Below are 19,124 nucleotides of genomic sequence, written 5' to 3' on the forward strand. Positions count from 1 at the left end.
TTAATTTATATGGGAATTGGAATACAGGCGTGTTAGTTTCTTCTTTCTAATTGCATTATTTTTCAAGATATGTGAACTTTTGCTTCTCTGCCACTTTCTTCAATAAATCACTCTGGTACCAGAAAAAATCAGTGCTTGGTCTGTGAAGGGGAGAGAAACAGCAATAAAAACACAGTCTGTCAACTGTTAGCTTCTACTGATAGAGGTGTACCGTTAAGATCACTTGTTCTAAATAATATTAAACTCCTCATAGATAAAGGCCAGGAAAAACAGCAAATGGTCATCAGTTGAACATGCTTTTTTCTAAGTATCTTATTTTAGGCTTTTTAGCTGAACAACATTTAAATGCATTAGACCCAGATAAATGTTGGAAAGCTGACTTTAAAAAAAAAAGGAACTAAACATAATTTATTAGTAGACTATTCTTTGGAAAGTGTCCCAGAGTCATCCACGAGTAAATAAAAGGGATGTAAAATAGAACTGATAGTTGTACTAGTGAGGAAAATCAGGTTCTATTGCCACCATTTAGCTTTGACACAATAGAATTTAAGGGGATATAACTAAATTAAGATTTATGTAAGAACTAATAGGAATAATATTAAATTTGTGTTTTTAAGTCATCTTTCTACTGTCCTATTTGTCCTGTGTTATGGGACTACTCTGTATGTAAAAAATGAACAGACCAGTTTTTATTTATCCTTAATCTAAGGACTAAAGGTGACAGGTCCAATTATTTAGGAAGCTCACAAACCCTTTTATTATTTTACCTGGAAATTTCCCCCTTGTTAAATGGTGGAAGGAATGGAATTTTTTTCTGAAAATATTTTTTGAATAGTAATACCAAATTTAAATAGTATAGATATACTATTTCCAGAGACAGAGGAAATTGCTCAGTGACTGCTGTAAAGCCATTTTGAAAATAACCCATGGTCTTGAACCATGTAGTAAGAGTACTAGATAGTTACAGTCCCTTGTTAGCACCTCCTGGACCATACTTTTCACAAACACCTGTGAATGATGCTTATCTCTCTCCCTTTTCCTGTGTCCTCTTCTGTCATGTTACTCTATAGCCAAGCCGAGATTTATGCTATCTTTTCCCTCTACCCTTAAGCCATGTGGTTCTGAGTGATTGTGACTGTGCTCCACTGCCTTCTCATCTCCACTGACTGTCCATCAAACCAGCGGAAGCCTGACTGCAATATTGCCGCATTTACTACAAAACGGAGCTTGAGTTACTCAAGTCATTCTGTTTTTCACAGGAAAGAAAGCAATACAGTAATCAGGTGGTAAAGTACTGTCTAAAAGCAAAATTCAAAATATTATGTATAATTTGACTAACTACTCGATCAGATATGAAATGCAGGTCTGTATGGTAAACCACATGTTGTCCCTTATGTACTTGGCTTGCAGATCTAGTCCCTTAGTGATCTGTCTTTAATCGCTAAACTGTTTCACTAGTGTTCATGATGTGGTTTGGTTCACTGTGGCTTAAACATTCAAGAGACCAAAAAGATGCCATTATGTGTGTGTGTGTGTGTGTGTGTGTGTGTGTGTGTGTATGGCTGTCCACTTTCACATAGTGTGTTTATGGCTAAGAAACATCCCTTTAAACATAATCCGTTCATCTAATATATATAAGGAAATACTTTAATTCCTTATATTAGTGCTAAGGACTATCACTTGTCAAATACATTTCTGCAGTTAAATAATAAAAAGCCAGAGTACTTGAGTGAAAAAAAGCATTACTCTAAGCTAAGAAAATGGTCACTTGAAATATTTATGCCTTACTTTTCCTGTCAGTAAAAGGGGATAAAGTTACAAGTGATCTTTCTATTCTGCGTGGCTATTTAAGGACGAAAAAAACTGTTTAAAACATCTCAGGAGAAGATTCAAGTCCATAAAAAGGCTGAATAAATTCAAGTTAGGCAGCAAAAAACCCCTAAAAAGGCATATGAAATTGGACTTATAAAGAGAGAATGGTTTAGATCTTTCTTCTTCCTCTCCAAGAATAATTTCTTACTTTTCCAATTCAATAATAATTTTTCTGTTTGTTCTGTGTTCTTGATATTCTACAAAAAGCCATTTCAATTTTGGCAATATAGTCACTGAATCCAAAAATGGACTGTTCATTGGGATTTTATTTTCTCTGCAAATATTATAAAATTACATTTGCTCTCTCTTCCACAAATTTAATGCCAATGTTTATAAAATTGGTGCAATATAGGCCACATTAAAATCTCTTTTGTCCTGTGAAATTCTCCATAACTAAATTGAAATCTTACCATTTTCTACAGCACAGTATGTCCCTTGCCTGAAGAGGAAAGAATAGACAGCTGTGATAGACAAAAACTTAGTAAGGAATTTCTACTTTGTAAACCCTTTTTCTTTCTGGTCCATCTGTTGTAGGTTCGATGGGGGATAGGGAATTCTCATTATCAATCAATGTCTGAAGAAGTATTTCTTATGTTAATGACTATTGAAGTCCAGTGAAATTAATGCTGAATGAATATAAATTAAAAGCTCTTCTATATGTAATATTCACATATGGACATTTTAGTCTGTCTTATATAGTTCTATTTAACACATGCCATCAATTGACAGAAAGACTCTGGACAGAAATAGCATTCTTAAAATGGCTTACGTTTGGCAGATGTGTTGATCCAAAATATGAAAATATTTGTGAAGGCCCATTAACAAAGCCGTAATATCTCTTGATGTCCACGTATCTGTGCTCCAAAAGAAATCTACCTGACTTCAAAGAGACTATGTTAGGTAATTAAGTGTGTGCAAAGTAAGTGTGAAGCACATCTTTTCATGTTTTAAGGAAAAAAAGGGAAGGGGGAAAAATTATTGGCAAAAGGAATAGTAATGATGATTGGCCTTTGAGAAAAAGGCTCACGAAGTTTTATCAGTGGGAGAAATTTTTAACAAAGTTGAAAATGTGTTACCAGTTGTGGAATGGGCTACAAGAGGAGATAAAATGCAGGGTATCCTGTCTGATCCAATTTTCCTAACTCTGTTGTACGGGGTGGGGGAGGAAAGGTGTGCAAGACCTCCAGCTTGTCAGCTTGTCATCTTTTTTTTTTTTTTTAAGATAAGCTCCAAAAACACAAACTGCAAACTGATGTTAAACAATAATTCTGTCCTCTGAATAACAGCCTTCATGTTACCAGCGCTATCAGACATTCTAAAGACAGCTTTCTAAAGGCCTGCGTACACTTTATATTCTAAAAACAATTTCACAAAGACTTGTTGAACAACACTGAACATCTCTAACGTGAAAGGCTTGCAGTAGGCTCTACGGATATAAATAGGAGTATGACAGAGCCTTTAACTTTTAGATCCCAGCTTATTGGTATCTTTCTAGAATGCAAACAACATTAATATAGTATGGTGTTATAAAATGTATAGGAGAGTAATAAACATGGAAGAGAGACAGAAAGGAATGGCCTCTTTCTCCGCCATGTGCAAAGAATATGGAGGTAGGCTTAAAAGGATGGCACTTTTGAGCTGAGTCTCTAAGAGGGACTCAGAGTTCACCCGATGAAGGGAAGAGGAAAGTGTAAAATCCAGACTCTGCCATTTATAGCCAAAGATTTATTGATCAATACAGAATGAAAGTAGTCCCTCACATGGTTGCCTGGGAAACACTCTCAGTCTGTATTATGGCTGGTTCCTTCCAATGTACAATTAATAACTCTACCAAAATTCACTGACCATGTGTTTTAGGTTCAGATGTCTCAGTATCACTTGTCTCCAGGAGAGCGACAAAGCAGGAGTTCAGTTGCTTGACTTTCGCATTGCAGGCACTCTCCAAACATAAGGAAGGCTTAGTAGGAAGACACTAATATTTTCCCAATTCAGTGTTTCACTGCAGGCCTTCCACTTTTTCTATTGCTAAATTTCTACTGGAACTACATAGTGCCCAGCTATAGATTTTTTTTTAACTCTCAAAATCTTTCTCTATTTTAAATATGTATCACATCCCTCTAGCGCCCTTACTATTTTTGTTAAAATATAATCTCTCTCGGGGTGCCTGGGTGGCTCAGTCAGTTAGGCGTCCAACTTCAGCTCAGGTCATGATCTCACAGCTCGTGAGTTCGAGCCCCGCGTCGGGCTCTGTGCTGACAGCTCGGAGCCTGGAGCCTGCTTCTGATTCTGTGTTCCCCTCTCTCTGCCCCTCCCCCACTCATACTCTGTCTCTCTCTGTCTCAGAAATAAACAAACATTAAAAAAAATTTTAAATATAATCTCTCTCCTCTGGGCAAATAAAATAATTCACCATAATGTGGGGCTCAGCAGTTGAGTCAGAAGTAGGGTTACTCACCGACACTTTATTGCACCACCTGCAGTCACCCCTTGGGTCCATTGCCACTTAGAAAGACAGTGGGAGTAGACAGGTGAACTTGCTGGTAGTGCCTCAGCAGTGAATTCAGAAAAACAACATATTGTGTGGTTGCTTAAAGAAAGTGTTGGGAAGATATTTGTTCTTCATTCAAAAGCAATCATGTCTTTAAGGGAACCTTGTAATCAGGATGCCATCATGTGCCAAATTCAGCCTGAGGTTAGAATACAGAGACAGTTCAATTTCCCTGATATCTAAAAGCTTACACTTACAGCAGGTGAAATCATTTGAACAGTCTTCTTATTTTTAAATGTTTTGCTTATTATTAAATGAATTCTAGCACAATTAATTTCAGTATAATAACAATTGTAATAGTATTGAATTTTACATTGCATTATTAGCAACAGGGAGAAGAATAATTGTGAAATATTTAGAAAGTCAAAATTGAAAATCAGAATCACCTATTACCTAAAGCCCAAGAGAGAACTATTTTTATGATTTTGATCCTATTTTTCTAATTACTTTATGCTTGTATATTTAAAATATTGAGATCAACGTGTATGTATTGCTTTACAGTCATGCATACTCTTAAGACCTTTAATTCCTGAGGTACCTGAGTGGCTCAGTCAATTGAGTGTTTGACTCTTGATTTCAGCTCAAGTCATAATCTCACGGTTTGTGAGTTCTAGCCCCTCATCGGGCTCTTCACACTGACCGTGCAGAGCCTGCTTGGGATTCTCTGTCTCTCCCTCTCTCTCTGCTCCTCTCCTGCTTGTGCTCTCTCTCACTTTCTCAAAAGAAAGAAACTTAAAAAAAAAAGACGATTAATTCCTGTCTAGTCTTCTTTCATACATATTAGTCATAATAATGTTTGTTAGTATTTCTGGTAAATTTTTTCATAAACTACTATTTTGTAAACATTTTTGTTGTTGTTGTTTTTAATTTTTTTTTAACATTTATTTATTTTTGAGACAGAGGGAGACAGAGCATGAACGGGGGAGGGTCAGAGAGAGGGAGACACAGAATCTGAAACAGGCTCCAGGCTCTGAGCTGTCAGCACAGAGCCCGACGCGGGGCTCGAACCCATGGACCATGAGATCATGACCTGAGCCGAAGTCGGCCGCTTAACCAACTGAGCCACCCAGGCGCCCCTTTTTGTTGTGTTTTTTTTTTTTTTTAATTTTTTTTTCAACGTTTTATTTATTTTTTTGGGACAGAGAGAGACAGAGCATGAATGGGGGAGGGGCAGAGAGAGAGGGAGACACAGAATTGGAAACAGGCTCCAGGCTCTGAGCCATCAGTCCAGAGCCTGACGCAGGGCTCTAACTCACGGACCGCGAGATTGTGACCTGGCTGAAGTCGGACGCTTAACCGACTGCGCCACCCAGGCGCCCCAATCCTTTTTGTTGTTTTTATACAGTCATAATGATTCTGATTTTAATGGCTGTCTCATATAACACTCTATTAATAATCATATATTAAGCATATTTAAATGATTTCAAGTTTTAATCATTCTAAGTGTGGTCTCTTGAAATATCTTTGTATTTAAAAGCCTTATTCTCTTTGTAGTGCATTAAACCATAAACTTATGGCTGCTACCTGTTTCCATAGTGGCCACAGAACATAGTAAATTAGAGTAATGGAGAAATGGAGTAACGTGGCCATCAGCTTCCTAGGTCAAAGAAACACTGTATAAATACAATGTATCAAACATATACAGACAAGGTTAAAGTCACCTCACTGTGAGCAGCAGGAAAACAGTAGCAATATGATGCTCAGGTTTTTTTCTCAGCCATCGTAATTGCATGTTCCATAGATAACCATCAGTAATTAAAGAGGCAAAGATCCCAGTCATGCTATGGCCTCTGAAGAGTGGCAATTGCTGCAGTATCCATGGTTGTCAGCTAAAGTTATCAGGGATTCTAATGTTCAAATAAAGTGTGTTTACACTTTTCTCTATTCTTAATCCCACATGGTTTGCTATTCACATGAGAAACTCTTAGAATATCTAGATAGAGTTTATTGAGACTGGGATCAAAACTGGTTTTTACTCGTTTATTTACAAGGCCAGTGGCTTTTTTTTTTTCCTGCAACATGTTGATATTCGACACTAAGATAGGTGTGAAAAAAAATGTCTGTCCTTTAGCCTGACCGCCCAAATTAAATAGCACCACTTTCTAATACGAAGGAACATGTATGTACTAAGACCCCATATGTACACACCGATCATATATACCAGTATAATAAGAGTGTATAATTTTCTTCCCTCCACAGATAAAAATTAGAGCCAAACATGCTTGGATCATGGTTTCATGTACTCGTGCTCTTTGATAAAAATAGACATGAATAATGAATACTAAATAAGAAGCTGACTATATGAACAAGAAAGAAAATGCATGCCTCATTTCAAAGAAGCCAGTCACTAGCATTAATAGCAAGCCACGGGATTAAGCTCATTAAAACATTTGCCTAAAGGAGAAATCTAATTTATTTCTTGTATTTCTTCATGTTGTATGATTAATAGAAAGCATGGAGGTGGACTTTGTGATCTGGATCATGATTTTAATCTGTGCAGAACACTTTTTTATAGCTTTTTTATATACATGAGCACCACAATTAAGTTCAATTGGTGGTATTTCAGATTTGAAATTTTATTGTGGAAAAGTCACTCTTTGTTCTTTTTTTAACCTTTAATCAGGCCACTGAGAGAAATTCTATAGTCTTACAAGTTATCTGTGATGGAGGGAAATGTGTATCCGGGTAACAGATTTTGTCTGTGAGCAACTCTACCAGGCATTGAGCACAGAAGGGCCAAATTGGCATCTTTGTATCCTTAAAACTTTATACTCTTGGCCTGGTGTGTGGTAGGCCTTCCATGTTCACTATTAAATGGCTCCACATCTAAGCTTGTTCTGATATTTCTAACTGTGGCTACTGGTGTCCTCATCCATGCTGTCTCCTAAATTAAAATTCCCAGATTCAGGGTTCTCCCTCACTTCCAGGCTAAATATCTGCTGATTTACTTCCTCAATATCTTCCCTCTCAGTTCCCAGGGATGTAACTCAGAGCTTTGTAACTTTTTTCTGGGATATTTCAGCAGTCTCATTGGGTCTCCCCTCTTCTAGGCCCTCTCTCTAATTCATTCTCCAGTGTTACCTAATAAATCACAATCAAGCCACTTAAACCTCTCCTGTGAGTACAAACTGACTCCAAGATGAGTTCCAAATATCCCAGCATCCCAAATGCACAATCCCATGAAGATCGAATAACCTTACCATTCTCACAATGAAATTTTTAGTTTCTTTCATACATGTATTAGTTATGCCTCAGAATCTACATATTCTAGCTCTTCTGCCTAGAATATACTTCTCCTTTTCCACAAAAGGACTCCTACTCGTCCCTTAAGATTTATTTCCCATGTCACCCCTTCTGTGCAGACCACATGACCACTACCTTAGGTAACATGTTCTCAGTGGAACCCCACAGCATTAAAGCCATACTGTCTGGGTTTGCATACTGATCACCACATTGGCAAGTCACTTGGCCAATCTCATCTCAGTTGTCTCATCTATGAAATTGAGATGTCTCAATAGAGATGGTAAAAGTGGAAATTTCATAGGCTTTTGCAATGGTTGTATGAGTTAATTAATACGTATATAGTAAAGCACTTCAGTCTTAGTAAATCTTGATAACTATTCGTTATTTTTATATAGTATTATTCACTCTCGTCTTGATGTTCTTATATATTCTTCATTTATAGAACTTATCCCATTATGCTATAACTCGTTATATCTGTTTCTACCTCTAGATGGAGAGCCACTTTGTATACTGTGACTTATTCATCTCTTTAACCTATCAGAGCAGTGAACCAAGTTCTGAGCAAATAGTACTCAGTGAATGTGAAATGAAAAAATGTATGAGTGAGTGAATGAGTGAATGAACAAATGAACAAACGAACACGGGTAAAAAATATGCCAAAGCTGTTTCCTAGATAAGCCAAAGTAGATTGAGTCTATTAACCAAGTATTTATAGACTTGCATTGATGAAATAAAATATAAGAAACTTTTTGGGGGGCCTTGACCCCCAAATAGCCCTTTTAGCTATGATGCAACCTTTTCATTGACTTGGAAAAGGCACTGATCCTATTAAATTATTCTTTTTTTCTTTTTTTACCCGCTCAGCTCATGTCTGATTTTTGCATATGCTGTTTGACTCCATATTTTTTGTCCCAGGTTAGACATCTAATTCAGCATAAGAAGAAATCATTGTAATTAACTTTGATGGTTACTAAGAAATAAATGTATTCTTTGTGTTCTCAGGGAGGAGGTTTGCTTCATTTACCCTTTTCTCTTGATAGATGCTCTTTTTTAATGCCTTTGTGGTGATAAAAAGACTGAAGGTTAGGGGGAAATCTGGATACTTTCTTCTCTGGGTCACTTTGCATAAAGACTTCTTTGCAGCTGTGTTCCAATGATTTATGTGCATATTGTATGTGCAGGAGCAGCAATTATAGAACTATTCCTACCATTTAACCTGCATCATTCTGAGTGGCCATTCACTGGCCACTTAACATCTGCTACTCTGGTAGCCTAAAAGCCAGATAGAATGAAGATTCAAAAATATAGAACTCCCAACAGGCTTGTCTACTTTGATAGGTAATATGGTGTGTGTGTGTGTGTGTGTGTGTGTGTGTGTGTGTGCGCGCGCGCGCGCGGTGTTTTAGTTTACGTTATCCAAAATTACCTTTTTTTTTTTATCTTTACAGAACTAGGACATCTTTATCTTTTCCTGACATTGTTTTCCTAACTTAGGAATCAGACAACAGGAAGAAATATAAGTGCTATCCTCTACGTACTTTATTTAGGGAAGGTCCTGTTTTTTCAGTCTTTTGCAGCCCCTCAAACACAACATTAATAATATTTGATATGAACAATTTCTTTTCAACATCTGAAAGTTGACAAACTGAGGCCAACAAGTTAAAATACCTATGAAATTACTAAATCTGCCTGACAAAACTAGTTTAATGCTACTTGTCATATATAATTGGTAACTGATTCATAGAAACATTGACTTTTAAAGCTAGAAAAGATCAGACTGGTTCATCCAATCAATTTTAAAGTCCTTCTTTCTTTTTGATGAATTCCTTTCTGCTCATCTCACCCAATCTCTTTAGTTCAGATGCTCATCATTTCTTCTATCTCCTCTTCACCAAGCTCCCTGTTGTGGCCTCAGGGCCCCATGGTCTAGCCACTCCCGAACTGTCAGAGTTGCCTTCTTTATCACTTTGACCATACCTCTCTTTTTATGCCTTGGTGACTTCTCAGCATCAATGTTGCAAAAATCTCCTCATTTCAAGCTTCAGAGCACTCCAAGAAAGATCATTAGATTTCCTTTTTCTCTTGCAACCTCCCGTCACTTGCCTGTCATCCAAATTTCTTCAGAGTTCCTCTCATAGTTAGTAAAGCTTTAGCTCTTGTTTCTGGGCTTTTCCCAAAGTACCCTTTTGCAAATGGGAATTCCTTTTCTCTTGGCCAGTTAAGCACTTTCTTTCCTATCAGTTCAGAAACCCCCTTCCTGCAGTACAATCTTCTCAGATATCTCCGTCTTTCTTTGCTTTGAACACTGCTTGAATGTTTTTGCTTCTCTTTTTCCACCCTCCCAAGTTGTATTTCCTTTTAATATACCCATTAACTGCATTCATTTTATTGAATGAAATTCATTGATTTCACTGAATATGTGTATCAGATTATAGTTTTGTGTACTTTTAGGTTTATTGTGTTGTCTCTGTCATCCACGTCAATATGTTCCACTTAGTAATTGGCAAATAACTACCACAACACTTAGTGGCGTAAAACAGCAACAATTTTATTGTATCATATGCATTCCACAGGACAAGAATTTGTGAAAAGCTCAGCTAAGTGATTCTTTTCCATATACTGGCAGCTAGGATCACTTTTTGGTGTCCAGTTGGTGGATGGATAGGTTTTGTTGGTCTAAGACTGCACGTTATACATGTGTCAGGTATCAGGAATGGCTAAATGCTGGGCTCAGTTGGGATTGTTGACCTATATGTGGCTTCACCATGGTGGTCTTATGGTAGTCAATCCTCTTATGTGGCAGTCAAGGCTCCTAGAGAGAGTGTACCAAGAGGCTCAAGTATAAATGACAACAATTCTTAGGCACCTAACCTTGGACATTCCAAAACACCAATTTTGTAGCCTCTATTGTTTAAGCAAATGATTAAGACTAGCTTAGAATAAAGATGAGGGAAATTAGATTCAACCTCTTGATGAGAATTATAGCATAGACTTTGTAGCCTGTGTGTGTGTGTGTGTGTGTGCACGTGTATTTGATAAATGGCTTTTAATTACAGTAATGATTTTCTGATTTTAGGAAACAATACTGAAAATACAGAAATTGTACTGATTGTACATAAAATGCATGCTAAGTGAATAAAATATTCAAACCTTAAAAAACATGTCTCTACTACCCTCCCATAACTTGGTCAGTAATTTATTTTTATTTTTTTATTTATTTACTTATTTATTTATTAGCTAGAGAGACTACAATCTTCTGGGGAACAGTGTATATTTCATTTTTTATATCCTTAACAACTGTTTCAAAGCTTGGTACATGGTAACCTCTCAATAAATGTTTGTTGAATTGAATTGAATTAGTCCTGGATTTTGAGGCTGACATGGATAACTTATTGACTTCTCTGACTTCTCTGAATGTGTTGTAAAAGAGGATGAAATGTAGCAAGAAAATCCAGCCTGATCAAGGATAAATCCAACAGAAGGTGCTGGTATATATGCCAATTAATACAGTTCCAGGAGAAACAGGTGATGGTATAAGTAACTCTCCTCTATCTTCCTCCGTGCAGTAGAATGTTCAAACGATCATCCATTTAGCATGAGCTGGATAGCACATATTTTGACTTACTTTGATAAGCTTTGGTTATTTTGTAGAAAAGCGGGGAGGGCAAACAGAATAATTCTATGATGCTTCTTTCTCATTATAGAAAAACCAAGCTTTTAAGAGTCAGTAGTAAGAATCAAAACATCTTTTTTAATTCAGTTTTTAGCATAACAAAGCAAGTTAAAACATCTTTTTAATCTTGGATGGAATTTTCTTTAAGTCGTGATCTTGTGTTTCTCTGATAATTTCAAATTTTAAGAATTCTTGGCTGGTGAAACTGTTCTATAAGCAGAGGCACCATTGTTCATTGTGTAATGTGAGAATTCAAATGCTTTGCTGCAATTCTCTTGTTATGTTACAGACAAGAGAGTTCCAGAATTTTGATTAGAAAGATGGGTATATTTTGTAATTTGTTTTCATCCTGAGACAATTTTATAAGTATTGTTTCATATCAGTTACTAAATTTATTTCTATTTTTTTTCTGCATGTATTAGAAAAAAAAATCGCCTCGTGCTTCCAACAGTCCTGTTTGTCTCTGCTTTTAGGATGTGTTTAAAATTCTTTTAAACAGTCATTAAGATTTTACATCATCTTTTTTCATTTTACTAATACTAGTTGACACTGCTTGGTTAAAACCAATTTAGAGAATTGAACTATAAAAATATTGCTATATATCTCCATGACATACTTTCCAAAGACTCTTCTGTTCCTCTTTTGCAGACTTAAAAACTAAAGCATAAGATGTTAGAATATTTCACCAAATAACCAATGTCATTTAAGACAGTAGCAGACTTGGAAAGATAATTACTATTTCATGATCATTCTGTCCTTTTCTAGATCTTTCTAGTTCTGTTGTCTACCTTTAAAGATCATTTTTAATATTAATAGATTTAATAGGCTTTTACATTTAATGTATTAAGTTTATAGACTATAGTCTTTCCATGGGAGACTCATTATTTTACTGGTATTTGTTTTAATTACTAGCTATTTCTATATTCCTTGTATGTATTTACTTATTTATTTATTTATTTATTTATTTATTTTGCTTATTGTAAATTATTTTACATACACTCAGACAAACTTCACATACATGTAGTTTTTATTTCCAATTTCACATCCCTTGCCCTCCCTCTCCCAAGATTTGGAAGTAATTTAGTTTTCTGCTGATTCTTTCCTTCCATTTGGCAACCATTTTATTTCACTGTTTTTGAAGTGATGCAGTAAAAGAAAAATGGCTGCCTTTTGTTTATTTCCTTGTACATTAACATGATGACATCATCAAAGATATTAGCTACAATGAATATATATTTAAATACCTACAGGTACACTGTAATACAAGAACACTCTGTTTCCCTTTTTCTTTTAATGCCCCGAGGTTTTGTAGCTTTAGCATAGATCTTGTGTGCAGAGGAAAAAATGAACATGAGCATTTTGGAACAAATGCATTAAAATGGTGGCATTTAAAACATATCTGAATATTTCTCAATGTTAAGAAAAGCCCACCAAAAGGCATTTATTTAAGACCTAAAACATTCTAAATCAGTGCTAACCCAACAAAACAATATTGTAAAGAATGATGTTAGGTCATTGTATTTAAGGACTGGACTATTTAGCTATACTTACTATTCTGGCTTAAAATTAGTTTTAAAGAATTCAGTTGACACAAAAAATTTTAAGTTATAATTGTTTCCAGAAAACAATTTCTTATTGGTGGAAGGCTTGAGCAGATACATACGTTTGTAATTTTTAAGATTACTGTTTTATTTACAAACACTTTTAAAATGTACCGTATGTCTAACTATACAGAAAATTTATTTTCTGGTCTTCATTTATGGTGCTTCTGACTTTTCCTTCTGTGCTCTTTGTTGCACTTTGCATGTATTTGTCATAAAATTTCAACTGAGATTAACAAGTGACAAGCTTTCAATTATCAATTCAATTTAGACAGATTATTAAAGAGATAAGAAATCAATTTTTTTCATCAAGTTCCAATAATTAAATAGCTCTTTCATTTGGAAATCCACAATCCATTTTCAAATGTTAAGAATAATTTTAGGTAATTATTTCATTATTTAAAAAACATTTTTAGAAAGGTGTTCTATATATGTGTATGTACATGTGTGTGTATATACATACACATATTTATGTTAATATATATTAATCGAATATCTATACAGCAGAAAATTCCTGTAAATATTGAGTAGTCAGCTCTGAAACTACTTGTTAACACTGAAATCAGATAAGGTAAACCATATGCTTTATTGAGGTTAGCTGTCTAAAATAAGTTACTGCGATTTTAAGAATTAATATGAACCACATGTCCTTTAGATCTTTAAATTGAAATCTTCATTGTTCTTTTAAGTCAGCTGTTCTAAGAATGTGTCATCTTTTGAGAAGATAAATTAATCACCTACTTCATTTATATACATCAATAACAGACTCACCCTCTTATCTACTTTATCAAAAGTAATTAGAATACTCTATTTTTATTCATATATAGTATCTATTAGTGATTGAGATTTTCATTGAGGACATTTTGAGGGAAACAGCCACTCATCCTTTTTGAAAATAACCACCTCCAAGAAAAGAAACACCAGCAACTGAAAGGTTAAAACAGACTGTCAAATCATTCAGTTGAGCAAGGCTCTTTAATAACATTTGTACAAAAGTACTTTCAGAAAGCAGAAGGTAGAAAACTGCTTTTTTCTAGTTCCTTTTCCTTAAATTATTATTCAGCCTCTTATTAAAATAAAATCTAGTTAACTTCTTTTGAATGCCTGCTCAAACGTTTTCCATAATAATAATAAAAAAAAATCTTGTGAAAGGATTTCCATAAGTCGGGCTGCATTAATGACTTAGAGCAGCTTCATAATCTGTTATTCCTTCCTCCTAGCAGACCTCAGCTGATAAAAATATCCATAGACACAGTGAAGTCAGTGGCATGCCTGGCTTTCTCAGACAAAACTCCCATGTGATCACATATAGGCAGCCTCAGTGAGGCTGATGCCGTGCAGCAAGCAGTAGGTAATGAGTCTTTGTGCAGAGTGAAGCTCTTGTCGCTGAACAATAAAGCATACGGTACCAGCAATAAAACACAGGGCTGGCAAATTTAAGAAGATTCCACTGAACCAGGAAGAACAGTGCCTTCGGTGATGCTGACACATATTATAAAATGATAATCAATTTATTTTGGATTCTAATGAATAAAGAGTGCAAGGACTAAGACTACATACAGCCATTTGAACAGGTCAGTGATTTTATAAATTACTCCCAACACTTCCTTGTGTTTGATTGGATTTAAATTAGGATGGGCTAATGCGTGTTTTCCCTTAAACAAAAACTTTGCAAGATATTTGCAGTGTGTAATATGAAGGATGCACTTGAATTGACCCAATGTGATTAAATCGTTGCTGTAGTCAGATGTGATAGAGAAATGTTCCTATGATTATAGTAAACTGAAAAGTTATTTATCCTATTTAAAAATTTATGGGTAAGAAAAAATGCATCCAATAATTTCTAATCTTCTATATATGCAGAAATGATATAAACCAGAGTACTACTAATAAATAGCTCAAATAAAAAGCTTCAAATTTATTTGTCCAGTGTTAAAAAAAATCCTGCACTGCAATAGTTTACATGTCTTATAAATTGATGATATATCATTCAGATTTTATGGATGTCTTTCTGTACACTGAAAGAGGAAGGTTTGGCATATTTAATTATTTAAATGAAAATTTTCTAAATAAGGAAATTTTGAAGTGTTAAGAATGCTACTACTAGAACAATGCATTTTATATTTAACTATAGTAATATATATTTATATTAATCTGTTGTGTGCCTTTTATTTTTCATTTTATATTTCTTTTGGTAGATGGAAAATACTTCATAAAGCCTTTTATTTTCTAGATATTATTCACTCCCTAATGGACAAAAACAAATTAGCTTAATTTTCAAAATAAGAATGGATTAATTTTGTGATGATGCATATTTCCATTTATTCACCATTTAGGGAAGAGCATGTACCCTCATGTATATTTATAAAAATATGTACACACATGACCTTCTGTATCTAGAAAATAACCACTTCTTAGGCTTATGAGCAATAGAGAAGTTTATGTTTTAAAGAGAGAGATTGCTGTGTGTAGGCAGACAAGGGAAGAAATAACTCTAGCAAATAATAGCACAACACTGAACATCTTTGCCAAAGACAGACAAGCATTACTGCTACATGAATCCTTGAATTTAAACACATAGTTTAACTTTGCTCTACATTTTTACTGCTGTATTGTTTTAAAAGCATCTTGGGACCTAAATTCTTAACAATTAATTTCTTGGACACCGCTTAGGATGATCGTCTTTAAGACACTAGGGCTCATGTTAACATTTTATAGAATTACTACAGTGACTTCATGTATCTGTATAGTAACTAAAATATATTTATGCTTGTAAAATGCTGTTTAAACCACCACCACAACAACACAAAATACCCTATGTCCCTGATTATGCATGCGATATGTATGCCGATGGGGGAAAAAAATAGCTATGTTTCAAAAACAAGAGAAGTTAATGAAATTTTTAAATTGGTTTTCCACATGTATTTAAATGAAGTATTTGACTATTTGGGTTTCCTTGGTTACCATAGTTGCTGCTGACAGCTCCCTTTGGTGGGGTGGGGGAGAAAGCAGGACTCGAAAACAAAGAGTTAAAAACACTTAGCCATTAATAGACACGGGGTCGGTGATGCTGGCAGCCCAGAGAAGTCCGTGCCCACTCCCCATCGCCTGTTCCATCCCTCCGGTGATTCAGGTATTCTGGCGGAGCTGCAGTTCCACACTTCCTTACCCAGCATTCCGTTCCAGTTGCTGGAGGGCTGCCTGAGCCTTATGCAAATGAGACCAGCTCTGAGGCTTTGACTGCAGAAGCGAGGGGGTGGGGGGTGCAGAAGGGAGTTCAAAGGTCACGGGGCTGGTGGAAAGCTGGATCAGTTGGCCGAAAAAAAAAAAAAAAATGCACTGGGCTTCTCTGCAGCAGTGTTTTGCAGCGGTTAAATGAAGTGTGCTTTATTTCTCAGAGTGAAGATGTTACAGCGTGTGTGCCGTAGTCCTTTAAAGTGCACGCAGGTACGGTGACAGATTTCGTGATGCGCCTAATTTTATTTCTATAAAAGACACTGAGGAGGACTGGCTATTTTAGTCATTGTGGAAATTGGCAGGGTGTTCTTGGTTTTCAGCTTCTCTTAACTAGTTTATTAAATCTTCTAGTGGTTTTTTGTTGTTGTTTTTTTTTTTTTTTTCAATTTGAAACATGGGTGTTTTGTTCCAATGGAATAATTTCACATAAGGAAAAAATGGAATTGGGGATTCTAAATAATTGTTTTGTTTTGGAAAGTTTTTGATAGCAGAGAGATATCTGGGCTGAAACATCTAGGTAAATAAATATCAGGACTTAAAACTTTTGCAGCATTTTCACATTTTTCAAAAAATTGTATTTTAAATTAGAACTGGGTTCATAGCCTAAGATTCTTGTGAGGTATCTGTAATTAAATGATGGAATTCTTTGTTCATATCCCACAAAACGTCATAAGGACAGTTTTAATAAGTTGTATTTCATCTCATTATACAGAGGGTTTCAGTGTTAATCATCTTCATTCTATATTTTATTGCTAAGCACTGTATCAAAGAAAGAATTTCTTATTTAGGGGTTATAGTTTGGAAATGCTTCTTTCATTTTTCTAGTTATTACTCATTTTCTTTGGGACTTTTTAGACAACGCTATTTTGAACTCAGCATGTTCAACTTCCTATGACTTTGTCTTTCAGTTAAGTCTGGGTTGTAAAGTGATTCTTATAAATGTCATAGGCAGGACAAAAGTCTCCTTTTTCCATGCACTAAATATCACACTCTTGTAGAATGTGTGATTACATCATAGTAAAGTCTGACCTGTACCAAACAAATGTGTACTCACTTATATTGCTCATATTGCTTTTTTATTCCCAAAATGTATTTTTAAATAAACTTAATTAAAGCAGCATGATCAGACTATGTTTATCCACATCATTAAAAATTTTAAATGTATCAATTCGGCAGTTAAAATGTTGATAGGGAAAAATGTTATTCTAATTTGCATCAAGTGTGCATCTGTCTATATTACAGGTTGTATGTGTATGAAAATTTATGTTGGAAAGATGAAGAGACAAAATAATGTTTAGTCATGAAATTACTGCTTTATGCTTTTTTATTTGCATAAGATTTTAAAATGAATTCTATGAAGCTTACATACAAAGAGCTAATACATATTTAGATAAACTTAATTACTTTCTTTGCACTGAAAAGAGGGCGTTCATTTTATTATAATGATTAAGGCTTAGTAGTTTGGCAACAATATCTTTTATTTTAAAACAGAGAGTGGGGTGGGTAGAGGGTGGACCAGAACAGGAGGATAGCCATTTAAAACAGTAGAGGACACTTCAAATATTTATGAAATCACCTTGTGTTACTCATTTAGGGCCAGATTCCCACCCTTTATCACTTTGTGGGGACATTATGACATTTATCCTGGATCCTGACATTAATTTAGGAGATGGAATTCATGTCTTGTGTGAGTTTTTTAAAAATGCAAAAACTGCCATTTTCTTCTAAACTCTTTCTCTTTTGAAACTTTCAGTAATGGCTGCAGCTAAAGGGGATATCTTTTAAATAATCACCTTCTTATGTCAAATGGAATATGCTGTCCTCTGGTACAAACAGCACATTTGTAGACTTTTGTTTTACACACACACGCGCGCGCGCGCACACACACACACGCACAGACACACACATATATATATATATAAAATTACATATTATGAAGTAGATATGTGTAGATACATTTTACATATGTCACATATCACATCTATGATATATATTACCTAGTTATACAGCCAAATAAAATTTTTCTTGTGGTCAATCATATTTAATCCAACAATTTTGAAACAAAAATTTTTTTATTTTCCTTTTACCTCACTCAGGTCATGTCCATAATTTGTTATCTACTAACCTATGTGTGTTTAGACAGCGCACAGTGAGGAGGAAAGAACCCAGCTGAAGATTCATTTAGGCAGTCCAATACTGGTAACTTTTCAATGCAACCATTGCCACTTAGCACATTCTGAATATAGAAATAAAAATGCTGTGGGCCAAAAAGGAGACCCTATGAAGGTTGGAGAAAACCTGGTAATAGATAAATGTGAAATAAAGAGAATTGTGCTTCCCTAAGCCACCAGAGAGCTATATATGTCCTGCAGCAAATTTATGGCTTTGAATATCCTGGATAATTTATATCTCTATGCAAATTCAGTCAAAACTTTGAGGTCTTTTTTGCATTAGCTGGAACCACACTACTTCCATACAAATCTCAGCAGCATGTACACAGTAAGTTCATGGACTGGATATTTAAATATATATGGAAAAAATGTATTCCTGTAAATACAGCTCAAATTGAATTTGTAAAGTAAAAGAGTAAATAGAGTGATGTAAAACCCAATCATTGGAGGATATGCAGTTGGTGTACTTGAAGAAGCAGTGTTATATCAAATTTCAAAGGAATCTTTAATGATTTTTCAAAAATTAATTTCCTGCATTCTGATTACCAGTCTGTCTTTGTCATCACTCAAAACTAGAGACCATATTGTAAGCTTGGAAAAGATTTTAGGGCAAATATGCTTTACTCAGTCTAGCAGTATGGAACATAGTCTAAAATCTACAAATAACTGTTGTGATCTCAAAATCACATGTCTAGGTTTTAAGTTGTATTATCACCATATACGTCCTTCTCCTGAACTTCCGGTGCCTGTAAAATAGAAACAAGAACAAAATGACTTAT

At 35.1% G+C, this 19,124-nt stretch overlaps 1 protein-coding gene across 3 annotated transcripts in view; it reads left to right on the plus strand.

The window, feature by feature from the left end:
• Positions 1-19,124, plus strand: part of CSRNP3 (cysteine and serine rich nuclear protein 3) — a 213,833-nt gene that overhangs the window by 94,950 nt on the left and 99,759 nt on the right. Inside the window, exon 1 of one of the 3 annotated variants that reach the window (XM_040475252.1) lies at positions 14,245-14,511. The exons of 1 other annotated variant lie outside the window; for it this stretch is intronic. The gene's annotated coding sequence lies outside the window, so the exon portion shown is untranslated. Of the gene's footprint in view, positions 1-14,244; positions 14,512-16,273; positions 16,385-19,124 lie in introns of those variants that run through there. One more of the 3 variants, XM_040475253.1, reaches the window with a different exon arrangement.

Source organism: Herpailurus yagouaroundi, unplaced genomic scaffold (genome assembly GCF_014898765.1).
Source record: "Herpailurus yagouaroundi ecotype Mexico unplaced genomic scaffold, PumYag 140, whole genome shotgun sequence".
NCBI lineage: Eukaryota > Metazoa > Chordata > Mammalia > Carnivora > Felidae > Herpailurus > Herpailurus yagouaroundi.